This window comes from Brienomyrus brachyistius, chromosome 1 (assembly GCF_023856365.1).
Source record: "Brienomyrus brachyistius isolate T26 chromosome 1, BBRACH_0.4, whole genome shotgun sequence".
In the NCBI taxonomy this organism is placed as follows: Eukaryota; Metazoa; Chordata; class Actinopteri; order Osteoglossiformes; family Mormyridae; genus Brienomyrus; species Brienomyrus brachyistius.
The window spans coordinates 42047072-42062632 of NC_064533.1; positions in this window are offsets into that span (position 1 = coordinate 42047072).

Sequence of the window (15561 nt, forward strand, 5' to 3'; positions counted from 1 at the left end):
CTACCATGCCGCCCCTAAATGTTAACATAACATTTAATATCTATATTTAACATTTACATTTAATATTTATATATACACATACCATTTATATCTAAATATGATAAACAATTTTGAAAATAATCTACACAGCAAAAAAATCTGATGATCCACACCACCATTGACTTCTAGCTAAATGTCATGAAATTGCACTAAATGTTGAAAAAGTGGCAAGTACAAAAATGTTTAGTACCTTTACAAACGGTGCCCCATAATTAGGCTAATTGCATGCCTTTAGATAGGAAGAGTAAACTTTAATACCTGGAGTAAACCCAACACGGGGGGTGGTACAGACTCAATATGCACAGATCTGATGCAGGAGGCTCAAGTAAATGGCACTATCCACTGAGCCACAGCTCCACCCCTAAAGGAATCTATGTGGATCAGAACTGCTTCCCTAAATACCTGTCTTCACAAACTGATAAATTTACTATATGTATGTAAAACGTGTAAGCCAACCCTTATTACCAAAAATGCAGAAGACATATGTATTATTAAATATCCATAATAAACAGCAAATTAGCAATAAAAATTGGCATTTCAGCAATGTTAATATCCAAAATAATTAAATAATCTTGAAAGCATTCTTGAAAAAAAAAAATAGGATTTTTATTGGTATGCCTATATTTACATTTTAAAAGTGTGTGCTATACTTTATTATAAGCAAGGAGCAGACACTCCAATTGACACTCTAAACAAGTGCAAAGTGTTGTTTCTGTGCATTTTGTAATTAAATATCAGTACAGTGTTACAGGTACAGCAAAGTAATGACTAACGGCATTTAAAATGTTCAATGCCACAGGGCAAAAGCATCTAGTTAGAGGTATTTCAAATAAATTCCCTTGCTAACATGTCTGTATCTTCCATCAAATTATTTTCACATAAACATTTTTAGCCTGATAAGAATTTTTGTTTTCCTTTTGTGGGCTGCAGCTTCTGTGAATTTCACATCTGCTTTGGGCTACTCGTGGGCACTGCTTATTTAATAAGCAGGTACACAAAGTATCAGTTCCTCTCCTGAAATTCTGGGCCATTGCAGTGTGCACATACTCTCTCACACCAACACACGCACACTCACATATGTCTATTTCTCCGTGTGGCAACGGTTGAGCAAGGTGGAGTGAAACATGCCATCTATACACTTCACCTATCCTAACAAAAATGATGTACCTTCATAAACTACATGAAGTTCATAAATATTTCATAATTTGAATGCATTTTACCATGGAAATTTGAGAGGAAGTGATTAGAGTGAAGCAAAGACTGCTCCGTCCCACCTCCATACACGGAGTACTGTTGTGTGTCTTGTCTAAGTGTTTAATATTTAGTCAGTATAAATATCTAGATGTTATGTCTGTATGTGCCTTTAAATGATCTTAAAATTTTGCTATGAACGTATCTCACAAGGTATTATAAAGGCATCTCACAAGTGTAAGATCACACATGCACATATGACAGAGCTTAAATTCCAGGTGGACTGAGACAAGGTACTCGCTGACCTAGGCACAAAAGGGGTGTTAGTGACCGCAGACACACACAAACACACTTATACTGTACATACACACACACAGAGACACACACACAGATAACAAGGGAGGCCAGTATTCCAACTTTTATGGCCCAAAGATTTAGGGACCTATGGACAGCAGAGTGGACCTCAAGGACTTGTCACGCAACATCCTCCCCATACATCCTGCCTTACATACCACTAAAAGAAAGTTTCTTTTAAGTTCGGCTTTTGTATACCCTGTATATTTCTTTACTTATGATTGCTAGTCTCAATATACAGAGGTTTGTATGTGTCCTTAGACAATCTTAGTGTTTTGTGTGCCACCCTCATAACCATGTTCACAGAGTATCACCTACTTTACCTCTCACATGTAAACACATATAAATTTGAATGAATAAATAAATAAATAAATAAATATGTATAGCTACCATTGCATATAATGTTCTCATGGTTATACCAGAAGAATCCTGAAAATTAAATAGTGTAACCAGGTATCTTAGTGTGTCTTAACTTTCAGAGGTTCTTCGTTCTTTGTTTAACAACCAACCCCCCCTCCCCCCACCTTTTTTCAAATTCTTCTGTGGCCCTTATCTGATCTTTGTAACCCGTTAGCAAGCTCTTTGTGCTCTACCATGTTTAAAAGAACTGAATTAAGGTGTACATTATCCATTCTAGAGAGCAGATAAATTGGGATCAGCCACACCAACCAAAATATGTTGTTCTCAGATGTGCAATTTAAATTGGTATTACCACAAACTAACAGCCACACCTCTCTAAGGATAAGATGTGCTGTTTGAATGTGAATATGTCATATAATGTCTATACAATTTACCCAAAGTGTAACATCTGTTGAGGTGCAATCCAAAACACCTATACCATACACTAATGTGAGTCAGTAACATGCAATGTCTAAAGTTCCTGAATAGGAATGACCATGAATTCGACTCCTGGACCAATGGCTGACCATCCATTTGGCGGGCTTTCGGAAGGGGGTTTGTATCAGTCCTTTTGAGATTCATGACTAGACTGATTTCCCCTTTCTTGATGATTTTCATTAAGCTGGTGTAACTTTTGATACATCCACTTTCATGGTAACCACTGACCAGATGTGGAATCAGGAGTGATTTTCCATCAGTTTGATACCAAACATGCCATACCAGCCTTGCGGTTCACACCTCATACCATCTGTAATAATGAATTAACAATTACTTATACAATTCTAAACATTATAACTGTATAATCATGTAATGTTTGTTATTAATGTATATTAAGCTGTAAAGGATGTTAAGGTGTACTTGCATGCGGCTTATGGATGTTCTATGAATACATTATGAATGCATTATTAAGGTGCACTGAATGTTCTATGAATGCCTTATGAAGGTGCACTTAACCCTCTAGAATTGACGGCATCGTCGGCGATGCCGCGTATCTTTCTTGTGTAATTCAATTCATAACTCACTGAAATCGTATTGTAGAAACATGAAAAAAACGCTGACTAAATCCGTAACCTGTTTTCTTTTCAAAACGTCAATTGTCGGAAGTATAAATTTTTTTTTAAATTAGGTTAAATCGGCAAAAAAGCTGTTGTCACCATGTCACCTTTCTTTGTGAACAGTGGGGTGGAGCTGTCAACTGATCACTACTTAGTGGTGGGTTGGCTCCGCTGGTGGGGAAGGAAGCCGGTCAGGCCTGGCAGGCCCAAGTATATAGTGAGGGTCTGCTGAGAAAGTCTGGTGGAATCCCCTGTCAGGTGAAGCTTCAACTCCTACCTCCGGCAGAACTTCTCCCATGTCCCAGGGGAGGTGGGGGACATTGAGTCCGATTAGGTCATGTTCCGTGCCTCCACTGTAGCCGTAAGGTGGTCAGTCCCTTTCGCGGCGAGAATCCCCAAACCCCATGGTGGACACCGGTGGTGAGGGATGCCATCAAGCTGAAGAAGGAGTCCTATTGGGACTTTTTAACCTGTAGGACTCCAGAGGCAGCTGAGAGGAACTGGTGGGCCAAGCGGAATGCAGCTTCGGCCGTCGCCGAGGCAAAAACTCTGGCTGTGGGAGTAGTTTGGCAAGGCCATGGAAAACAACTTCCAGACAGCTTTGAGGAGATTCTGGTCCACCATCCGGCATCTCAAGGCAGGAAAGCGGTGTAGTATAAACACTGTTTATTGTGGGGTTGGGGCACTGCTGACCTCAACTCGGGAAGTTTTGAGTCGGTGAAGGGAATACTTCGAAGACCTCCTCAATCCCACCGACACGCCGTCCAATGAGGGAGTCTGAGGACTTCCCTATCTCTGTGGCAGAGGTCACTGAGGTGGTTAAAAAGCTCCTCAGTGGCCAGACCCCGGGGGTGGATGAGATCTGCCCAGAGTTCATTAAGGTTCTGGATGCTGTGGGGCTGTCATGGTTGACACACATCTGCAGCATTGCGTGGACATCAGGGGCAGTGCCTCTGGATTGACAGACCTGGGTGGTTGTCCCCCTCTTTAAGAAGGGGGACCAGAGGGTGTACCCAACCAGTCTACATGTGTTTTGTGGACTTGGAGAAGGCGTCCTGTGGGGAGCGCTCCGGGAGTATAGGGTGCCTGGCTTCCTTGTAAGGGCTGTTCGGTCCCTGTATGACCAGCGTCAGATCTTGGTCGGACTCATTTCCGGTGAGGGTTGGACTCTGTCTGTTCACAGCTTTTAAGGACAGAATTTCTAGGCGCAGCCAGGGCGTTGAGGGTGTCTGGTTTGGTGACCTCAGGATTAGGTCTCTGCTTTTTGCAGATGATGTGGTTCTGTTAGCTTCACTGGGACAGTTCACAGCCGAGTGTGAAGCAGCTTGATGATAAAGAGGATGAGAATCAGCACCTTCAAATCCAAGACTATGGTCCTCAGCCGAAAAAGGGTGGAATGCTCTCTCTTGGTCGGGGAGGGGGTCCTTCCCCAAGTGCAGGAGTTTAAGTATTTCAACGTCTTGTTCACAAGTGAGGGAAAGATGGAACAGGAGATTGACAGGCAGATTGGTGTGGCATCAGCAGTGATGCGGGTGCTGCAGTGGTCTGTCATGGTGAAGAAAGAGCTGAGCCAAACGGCAAAGCTCTCAATTTAGCAGTTGATCTACGTTCCTACCCTCATCTATGGTCACAAGCTGTGGGTAGTGACGAAAGAACTAGATCGCAAGTACAAGCCACCGAAATGAGTTTTCTCCACAGGGTGGCTGGGATCTCCCTTAGAGATAGGGTGAGGAGCTCGGTCATTCGGGAGAGACTCTGAGTAGAACCGCTGCTCCTCCGCATTGAGAGGAGCCAGATGAGGTGGCTGGGGCATCTGATTAGGATGCCTCCTGGACGCCTCCCTGGTGAGGTGTTCAGGGGAAGCCCCACTGGGAGGAGGCCCCGGGGAAGACCTAGGACACGCTGGAGGGACTATGTCTCTTGGCTGGCCTGGGAACGCCTCAGGATTCCACTGGAGGAGCTGGAAGAAGTAACCGGGGAGAGGGAAGTCTGGGTTTCCCTGCTGAGACTGCTGCCCCCGCGACCCGACCTTGGATAAGCGGAAGATGATGGATGGATGGATGGATGGGTCAGACTTCCAGGATTGGGGGCTGGATGCGCAGAACAGTATTTCAATTTAAGGGCACTATTTAAATTGAGTGCCTTCCCGTATTCCATCGTGTTATTTTGTGTTTTATATGGTGTGATGTCTGTCGTGTGGTAGTTGAAGTGTTGAGAATAAATGTAAGCCTTTTATCCATCTTACATCTCTGTCTGAGTCATTGCCTTATAATAAGTCATTTCAGTGGTATGAACTGCTCCAAACGTTTTAAGTTCCAAGCTTGTCTCAAAGTATTGTGAGACTTTCTTAAAAGCCCTGAGAAGGGTCTCATCACAAAATTGTAAATTGTTATTCTCTGTACAGTCCTGCAATTTAGCAAATATTCATATAAACTAACAAGCTGAACATCTGCTGTGGCTTAGTATTGCCATCTAATAGGTCCGTCGTGGGAATTAGCTGAACATTGCATTTGAAAAGCCATATAATTTAAAATTATTCACAACTATAATGTTAATTCGTTTAGTTGACGTCATTTAATCAGCTAGCTTATAACATGGCACCAACATTTGTAGCTACATAAACGTTGACAAATAACTCTTCTGTGGCTGGTTAGCGTTGCTACTATATTGTTCCCTCGTGATCACTATCATTAGCTAAGCGGTGGACTCAGTCACAGTTATAATGCTAATTAGCCCCAGCCAGTTGAAGTTGGTTATAAAAAATACCAAAAAAAGCTAACATGAAGGAAATTCATGAACATAACTTAGCATTAATCTGATTCTCTTACCTCTATTAACCTACTTTAACAAGCTGGATGTTTGTTCATCCGCGCATCAAGCTGCTGCCAGATTTTGAAATCCAGCGCTCTGCGCGTGCACAAAAGTGTCCGCAACGGGCGTGGATATGGAAAAACAAAGCAAAAACACTCAGTCGTTGGAATTTAGAGGCTGTATAAATTCTGAATATGAGACAGTTTATGCCTTATACAAGTGGAATTGTAGATATATAGATGTGATCATGATTACATTTACTATTTCAGAAAATGATGCGATGGAGCATATGGTATACATTTTTAAAATTCTGTTTAATTCAAAGGGATGTTGAATTCATGAGCATTAAATTAAATTGACAATGTTCAAAAACTTAGACGTTCCGATATTAAACTACATATGAACGTTGAAGAGAGGTTATAGTCAGACGTCCAGATACTAAATCTGATTTGCACGTCGTGCAGATGTACAGATATAGTCTTGGACGGACCGACCCAATATAGCCATGATCTGCATGTCTGGGAGACGTCTCATGTTTGCTGGGTACTAGACAGAGCAGGACAACTGGCTACAGAGGCTACAGAGAAGTGGGGCTGGCAAGCAAGCAACCAGACCAGGTGACAGAATGTTGCGCATGTGGCCAGGTCCAAGGTGATAGAAGATTGCGCAAAGCTCAAGACGCTTCATGTTTGCAGGATGCAAATAGCATAAGATGTATACGTGCTTGCAAGATGAAAAATGCATAGGGTGATAAGGTGTACGTGTCCCATCCAAATGGGTTTGATCTGGTTCTGAGGAGGGGGCACAAACTATTTGTGTACCCCTATAAAAGCTATGTTAACCAGAAAGTTCTTTGAGCATAACCACGGAACTGACAGCGAAGTAGCTGCTCCCTGAATTCAAAAATAAAGCAACATCATATTCTGAAGCACCGGCTAACTGTCATAAATTGCTACCACAACTGTCAGTGCTGTCACTCTAGCTTCACAACCCCTTGTAGAATTGGAATGGTGACTTTCAGGGACTCCCCATGCCTGTGTTGCCTCCAACTTATGCTGCCACAGGCATATCTGCCAGACCTTATATACTGTACTCACCTAACTTTTTGCACTGCCTCTAGCCACCCCTACTTTGGCTAATTGTACATTTTATTTCCCCTACACCTCCTGGGATGTGTTCCCTGGAGACTCCAAAATATCAAGATATTATGCATGCCCTGCTACCTCCCCTATCTGTGGCATCTTTCCAGGCTGCTCGCCATTTTGCCTGTAACATCTCTCCTGTATGCCCTGTTGCTGTATGTCCTGCCATCAGACACAGGACCATAACCTGTGTGCCATCACCTGCCGGTCCTCTGCTTTGAAATTCAAATCTTAAAATTTGGACAGTGACAATTGCCAGCCAGTCCATTTCACTTACCCTGCGGGGCCCTGGAGGATGGCTCCCCCTTTGAGTCCTGTTCTTCCCAAGATTTCTTCCTTCTAGGGAGTTTTTCCTTACCACTGTCACCTCTGGCTTGCTCACTGGGGACTTTGGGCAGAGATAATGTAAAGAATTTTCAGACAATGTAACATTGTGAAAATGCACTATACAAACAAAATTGAACTAAATTAATGTCCCAAGGAGAAGATCACTGTTAATGATTGTTGTAATGTGTACATATAAATATACTACAGCAAAATGTATTCTAGATAAAACTCAAACTGTTTACATTAATTATATAATTTAGTGTTTAATAGTGCCATTCAGGGGGAAATATTAAATTCTTCATTCTAAGCAGTGATTCTGACTCTCCAATCTCTCACAAACTGATGGGCAAATCCAATCCATAGCTATCTGTACTGATAAAGGCTTAACCAACACAATTTTTTACCCTGCACTGCAAGATTTGGAATTACATCACGCAGTGGACTTAGGGAACAAGAGAAGAAGCCTGTTCGTGACTAAATTGGCAGCTTATATTTTGCCGACACATCTAAACTTTCTCCTGGATTATCAGAAGAAAGGAAGCTACTTGTATGTTTAGGATACAGAAATGCTGTCTGTTTTTGTCTGGTATTATAACTGGACAACTGTAGAATTGCTGGTAGAAAGATAAACAGTAAAAATATCAGTATATTGACCAAATTGTTTAATGAGAAGTGATGAATGGATAATTGGTTTTACAGACAGGGCTGGGGAGGTGATGTGCCACAGTGGTGCAGTATGTAGTTCTGCTTGCGATTTATTCATCAAACCTCTGCTCCATGGAGTTTGTATGTACTCCCTGAGATGTATGGGCTTCCCGTGGGTAACTCTCCTGCAGTTCAAAAACATGCGGTGAGGCTAAGTCCTCTCTCTAAATTGCTAAAAATGTATGTGCTTGCGCACAGCATCCTATCCAGGACATTTCCCTGTCTCATGCCCCATGCTTTCTGGGATAAACCCCAGGCCTTCCCAAGTCCTTGTCCAGGATGGGCTTTTGGAAGGTGGATGAGGTTCTTTCATGACATAATGTCTGTGTGGAATTTGCATTGGTTTCAGCCCACAAGCACTAAAATGAGTATGTTTAATCGTGTACTTTTATACCAGCAAAGGGTCAGCATCCTGTATTGGGTGGCCACTACCTGGAGCTTGCTGGCACAGGCTTCCAGTGACCCTGTACTGGATGAAAATTTAAACATGAATCCAAAATTGCATTCCAATTTGTATTGTATATTTCATCGCTAGGGATGACGTCATCCGCGGATCCCGTATCGGGCTGGATGTGCGAGACGCTGATTAGGTAATTGGGGGCGTTTCTTAATGGAGTCTTAATTGGGTAGAAACAGCGGTACACATAATGAATTGGGATCGGTGTGGATAAAAGTGGTGAGCAGCCGGTAGTGGGGGAGTGGTCCGATTGCTGCCGTGATACTCCTGCGAGCGACGGAAATGGTGGTGAGCGGTTGGTTTCGTGTCCGGGCTGCGCCGTAAGGTAATGAGTAATAGGGGCTGGACGGGGTGGCTGGGTGCATTTCTGTTTTGTTCTGGGTATGTAAGGACTGTTGATCTCTTCCCAGGCTGGGTTCGGGGCGACGAGTGTGTCCGGGTTTATGCTGACGCTCAGGAAATGGTCACTGCTGTTTTGCCTGTTTTGATTTTGTTTGGTTTGTCAGATTATGTGGGATGTATTGGTATCGTTGTGAATAAGGGGGGGGGGGTGGTTACCGGGGCTAACTGGGTGCTGTTCTGGTATAGTAGGAGGTCTGGAGGGTAGTTTATTCTCTTCCCCATTTACAGCATAGAGCCAGTGAATGTGGTGCTGGAGTTTGGGGATTGGAGGCTGTGTTCTTGCACTGCATGGAGTGAATGTGGGGGGAATGAGTGGTATTAACTCCAGGATGTGGTTTGCTGTGATTTTGATATTAACTCCCACTTGGATAGGTGTACCCTCGGGGTGTATGTGTGTGGTGTCTCCCCTTCCTTCTTTTTCTTCCTCCAGGTAAGCACCTTCCCTGGCTGGCTAAGGGGTTAAGGCGTGATTATAGTATTGGACCACCAGCACCTGGGTTTTGCTCTCAACCCCATTTGTCTGTTTTAGTGGTGTCATATGCTGGTAATTGTTTACCGGCTGGGAGGGTTCTTTTTTAAGTATTGTTAATAAATTGTTTTAATTCTGGGATATGCGTCTCTGTGTGTTCATGCAAATGTAACTGCAAGGGGAAGTCGTGGGGTTAATTTGAAGTCCTGAGGGGCAGGGCCTCTGGTGGCGTAACCTTGCAGTCCAAGGTTACACAAAAATATATGGCTTCAAATTACACAGTACCTTTTAAGGGAAGCCTTATTTTTGAGTGTGCACCACAACTTCCCAAGTCACATGTGCGCACATACATGTAAGTGCACTACAGTGTGGTCAATAAGAGGGTTACTGCGAAAAACATTCTATTATTAATACTGCAGGCAGGAAATATCATCAACATTTCATATAGGCACAATGATAGCATAAGAATTAGGCAAGAAGTTTAATAGCCTAAGAGCAAACAAAATACAAAAGGATAAACGTAACATCTTCCTGCTACTCCCAGACACCCCTTCAAGAACAACACATCACTTGAAAAAAACATATGAGCATGATTTTAACTAACTTGGTTTCAATAACACTGAAATAAAACAGCCGTCTGCAGCTTGCAGCTCCCTTTCTCTCTCCCTCTGTCCTATATCCATTTTGACATTTGACTATTCATAAACTGGCACAAAATACTTAATATAAACACCGGGGACTCTTTTGATGATCTAATGCAAAGTGTAAAGCACAAGGCACAACTAACACGTATTGGTGTGTCCAAATCCATTTTGCTATTTTGAAAGCAGAAAAACCAGACTTTGCGCCAGTGTAAGGTACAAAAAGGTTGTCCTTAACTCTCTTAATTATTCAGAGGTGTGACTTGGGTGTAATATGCAATGAACCAAGCAGAATGATATGTTACATGACCTTTAAAAGGCAACAGCACATGAGCTATGGAGGATTGCTATATTAACGGCATGTTTACCAAACAAGGTCAGTTTTCCCCAAGGAAACGACCGCCGAGCAGGAGCCGGAGGACCTGCAGGTGACCACTGAGTAGGAGCCAGGGGGAGCAAAGGCGAGCCAAGGAGCAAGGCGGGTGGGACCCGACCCCGGCGCAGGTGTCCTCTCCCTTTACAGGAGACTGAGAGGCGGGGACACGGCCGGGATCTGCCATACTGGGGTGGTAGTTGAGGTGACCCACCAGAGGGGCTCATGGAGGTAGTCATCAGGGAAATCTAGGAGGGGTCCCACTCAAGCTCCTGCTCAATCTCCAAGGGGGAAGACGTGGTGGTCCGATGGTCAGGGACCACCTTGGGGACAGGGGCCATGGGAACTGGGGCAGAAGTGGGGTCTGAGGGATCAGGAACCTCCTCAGGGACAGGAGCCGGGGGCATGGGAGCAGGAACTTGAGCAGGGCTCAGGGCTTCAGGAACTGCTGGCACAGGAATCATGGGGGGCGGACCAGGAACCACTGGCACAAGAACCACGGGGGGTGGAGCAGGAACCGCCGGCACAGGAACCACGGGGGGCAGAGCAGGCGATTGCACATTGGCAGTGGGCGCTGCCTTTTTAGGGAACTTGGGGACCCACGGGATGGCATCCCCAATAGACCTGGCCCCTTTTAAGGCCAGGTGTGTCTCCTTTAAGGGGCAAGCTGTGGGCGCAGGCAGGGAAGAAGCGGGCAGGAGGATCAGACGAGCAGGGCATGACAGATTTTAGCTGGTGCCCGTTGCATCGCAACCAGTTCCACCATTAAAAATTGTATTCATCGATGGATTCAGAAGTCATAATATTCACAGAAGTCATTCCATAAACAGCAACAGGAATAGGCATGTCCAATTCACTGCACCCTTGTTGGTTAGTAATATTTATAGTCTCTTTAATAATAAGGATGCTATCATTGGCTTTTAAGTACCTGCTGATTTAAACTCAAGCGGTGACTTTTTTTTGGCCAAGCAGTGTATATATCATGTTCTAAATATTCTGGCATTTGCATACTTGTCAATAACATCTGCAGAACTTAAGAAACATGTTTTCAATGCAGTTAAACAAAATAATTAATTGCAAAGTCCCTGAGGTGAAGTAATCAAACATTCTTAACAGAACCTGCCCATTTTGACAGATCGTGTATTTATTTGAAGACTGTGGCATTATGCTGCATTTTTTTTAAAGGTGTTTCTGCTGATTGGCAGTGTTACTGTACTGAGGTTATTGGCATTTAATGTTTGAACTCACTTTGTGTCTCTCGGTATTGATGACTTCCTTATTTTTTTTAGATTGGAAGCTTATTAAATAACCTGCTCAAGCAGTCAAAGTTTTTATAGAGTATCTACTGAGGGAACATGCATCTGGGAAACCACTTCAACTGAGGATGGATTTATGGGGTTTATTCTGAGGAAGGGGAATGCGTGTTTCTTTCATTCAATAAACAGCAACAGGAATGGGCATGTCCACTTCACTGCACCCTTATTGGTTAGTAATATTTATAGTCTCTTCAGTGTTATTTAATGTCTGTTCATGGAATTGTTTTAGTAGGTTATTGATCCCATAAGCTTATTTAATTTTGTAGACATAAAACATATAACCATCTGCATCTGCTGATCATGCTATCAACACAAAGACTTTCTATAACTTTTAAAGTGTTTACATTTACTTTTTAAACCCCAGTAATCACAAAACAGGCTTGTTACATTGAAATACTATGGTGAACATAATTAAAAAATTTTAAAATAACCCGTAAAATAGTGATATATGTAAAAGTTACAGGCTCAAAAGTGAACACAGTTCACTTAATTATGACAGCATAAAAAACTCAGTTTTTAAAACATCACATCAGCACGCATTATTACTGTACATTGCTAAATAAATAATACATGTCAAATTAGGTAGGCTCACTAACTCAATAATTAGTTTTGAATTGTTGCAGTGTCATGCCCATGCCTCATAGGACAGCGTGTGGTGCAGTGGGCTAAGCCTGTGTGTCTGTAAGCAGCAGGTCACAGGTTCAAACCCAACCACAGCATGTCTGTCGGTCCTTGAGCAAGGCCTGTAACCCCCAGCTCCCCGGGCGCCATTGCGGGTGGCAGCCCTTCGCGGACAGCTTACTCTACATGGAGCAAGCTGAGGGAGGCGTAAAGACAATTTCCCCACAGAGGGATCAATAAAATATCAATTAATTATTCTCAAAGCACTTATGTAAGTCGCTCTGCCTAAGGGTGTCTGCCAAATCCTGTAAATGTCATGTGTGCCACGCCATGCCCAGCTGTATCCTGTTGTTTTGCTCTGTCTTGTCTATATCAGTCCACGTCTTGCCCTGCTGGTTGTCCATCATTGATGTTAGCTCTGATGTTAGTGATGTCCTATTCTGCCTGTAGCTGTCTTCCCCTTAATAAATCCCCAGTTTTCAACGCCTTTTGCCTCCCTGCTTCGTCATTCCCTGACTCCTTCCTGCCAGCCTGCCCGTTCGCACCCGCGACACCTGACAGAATGACGGACCACAAGGAAGGACCGGCGTCTCAGTCTACTGCAAGAAGAAAATTACTGGCTTAACCAGCCCGAAGTCCAGGAGGACCCGGTAGCACTGGATTTGGCCAGTAAGATTGGTGATCTCTCGATAGATGCCCCCAACCGAGGGCGTGCATCTGCTAGGAGAGGTGCACGCCAACCTCCAGCGGCTGGTTCAGCACTTTACTGAGCAGAGGTTCGAGCTGGCCGCGCCGCGGGTGGCAGAGGCTGACCCCGGCCGTTCATCCCGGTGGACATGGCGCAGCCATGGTCAAAATCTTTGCCAGAAAGTGCCAAAATAACTCTGTCTACCTCAAGAAATTCCTCCCCTTTGACCTGGCATTTATTCAGGGTCAGCATCCCCTTTATCATTGTTGTTTTCTAATCCTAAAATATCTCTTATCAATTCTGTGAAAGCGCTGTATAATCAGTAACTTCATCCATGACAGCTTCAGACCAAAACAATCGTCTGCACAAGATCGGTGGCCTATACTACGAAGCGGGGTTACTGGCTTATCGGGGTAACTTCTTGGATTTAAGGTACCAGAGTATAATGAACTTCATATTTGTTCACTTACATTTTGCCCAGACTACCTTAAATCCGAAAAGTTACCCTGATATGCCAATAACCCCGCTTCGTAGTACAGACCCCAGGGTAGATCAGTGTTTGTCCCGCCTAAAGACTTTGATGGGTCAGACTGACAGATAAAATGTATTCATGATATGTTGAAAGTGCCCAAATTAAATAAATAGTGAAATAATTATGACTCATTTAATTAATGTTTTACTTCTAATGTTAGATAATAATTCATGACTCATTTAATTAACAATATTTTAATTTCTAATTCAAGAGACATTTAATTAATGTTTTTATTCCTTTATATCTTTATATTTCCTATTTTAAACAAATTTTTTCATTCATTCATTCATTCATTCATTCATTCGTTCGTTTGTTTTTGGCGCTTTTAGCCCTCCATAGGAGAATGTTGTATACCCACCTTGTTGATAGAATTCATTACGTAGACAAATATATATTTAGGACTTCACAATTATGGCATCACAGTGTCTCATCGAATAATACTGCAGTATTTATAAAACTAAAAATGAGATGTACTGTAGTTACCCAAAATAATTGCCAAATACAGCTTATCTAACGATAGAGTGTATCTAGTCAGATGTTGGTATTTTTGTGTCAAGCTGTGCTGATAAATGCAATATGATTATTACGCATGCACAAAGCGTGATGAGAGTGCTGAAATAATTTATCATTCCGCATTTATGTACACACTGTCACGCCCATGGGGGCAGGACAGCATAGCGGCAGACAATCGCCGCTCAATCAGCGCTCTATTAAAGTCGGACGCAACTTCCTGAAAGTTGCAAAGTATTGTTGCCATTTTCAAATGAGCCTTACCGAGCATTTTGTCTGTCTTCTGTCTTCCCCGCTTGTCGTGCCTGCCGTGTCCTGGCCTGCTGTTTCGTCTGCCCTGCCTACTCCTTGCCCTTCTCCAACCTGCCCGACCCCCCGGACCAGCCCCCCCTGCTCCATCCAGCCCTTCTGCCCTGAAGATCCTGCTCCTTCTCCCTCGTCGTCCCCTCATCTCGTCTATCCATGTAGGATTGACTCTCCCGGTGATCGACTTCTGCCCGTGCCTCAACTACTCTTTTAGATCTCCCGTCTGGCTTTGTTTGTACCCGTCTTTTCTAATAAAATCTCAGTCTCCTGCATTACGGGGTTCACCTGTTCTTTGACAGTGGATCATAACATAATACTTCGCCTTACCATGGACCCCGCAGAGACTCAAAGGCTGCAACAGCATGTGGAGCAGCTGACAACTCTCGTCTCCCAGCTCATGGAGGAATAAGCTGATCGATTTACCGGCTTCCCCACTGTGAGCATCCGCTCCAGTTCCGGTCGCCATGCTGGGGAAGTATGATGGCAATCCGGACCAATGGGAAGCGTTTCTTATGCAATGCGGCTTGTACATTTAAGAACATCCGGACTGCTTCACAGAAGAGATGGCAAAGGTGCAGTTCGTCATCTCGCTTCTCACTGGGTGGGTGCAGAACTAGGCTACCGCACTGTGGATGAATGACACCCCCCCGGAGTCAGCACGTGACTTCCAGCAGGCATTCAAAGGAATACTTAATCATCCCGCTGTCGGATGCAGCTTAGGTGAGAGATTGTTTGATTTAAAACAGGGACCTCACACGGTTGCTGAATTTGCATTAGTGTTCCGGGCTATTGTGGCTGGACTTCGTAGGCCGGAGGAGGTCTTTCAGATCTTATACCATCGCGCATTAGATCCGGAAGTACAAGACGAACTGACTTCACGTGGCTCTACCCTCTCCTTTGAGGACTACATTGGGCTATCAGTAACCATAGATAATAGCATCAGAGAACGATGACGCCAACGTCCCCGCCTGACCGCCGTGCCTACCCCGCCGGCTGTCAGTCTTTCATGAACACGGTCTTTAGAGATATGATAACCCGTTTGGTGGTGGTTTACTTAGATGACATTCTGATTTACTCCTCATCAATCTCTCAGCATGTCACCCATGTATGTCAGGTGCTCCAGAGGTTGCGTGAGTACAACCTCTATGTGAAGGGAGAGAAGTGCGAATTTAACCAGACCCAGGTACAGTTTCTTGGGTATGTCGTCCGTCCAGGAGAAGTAG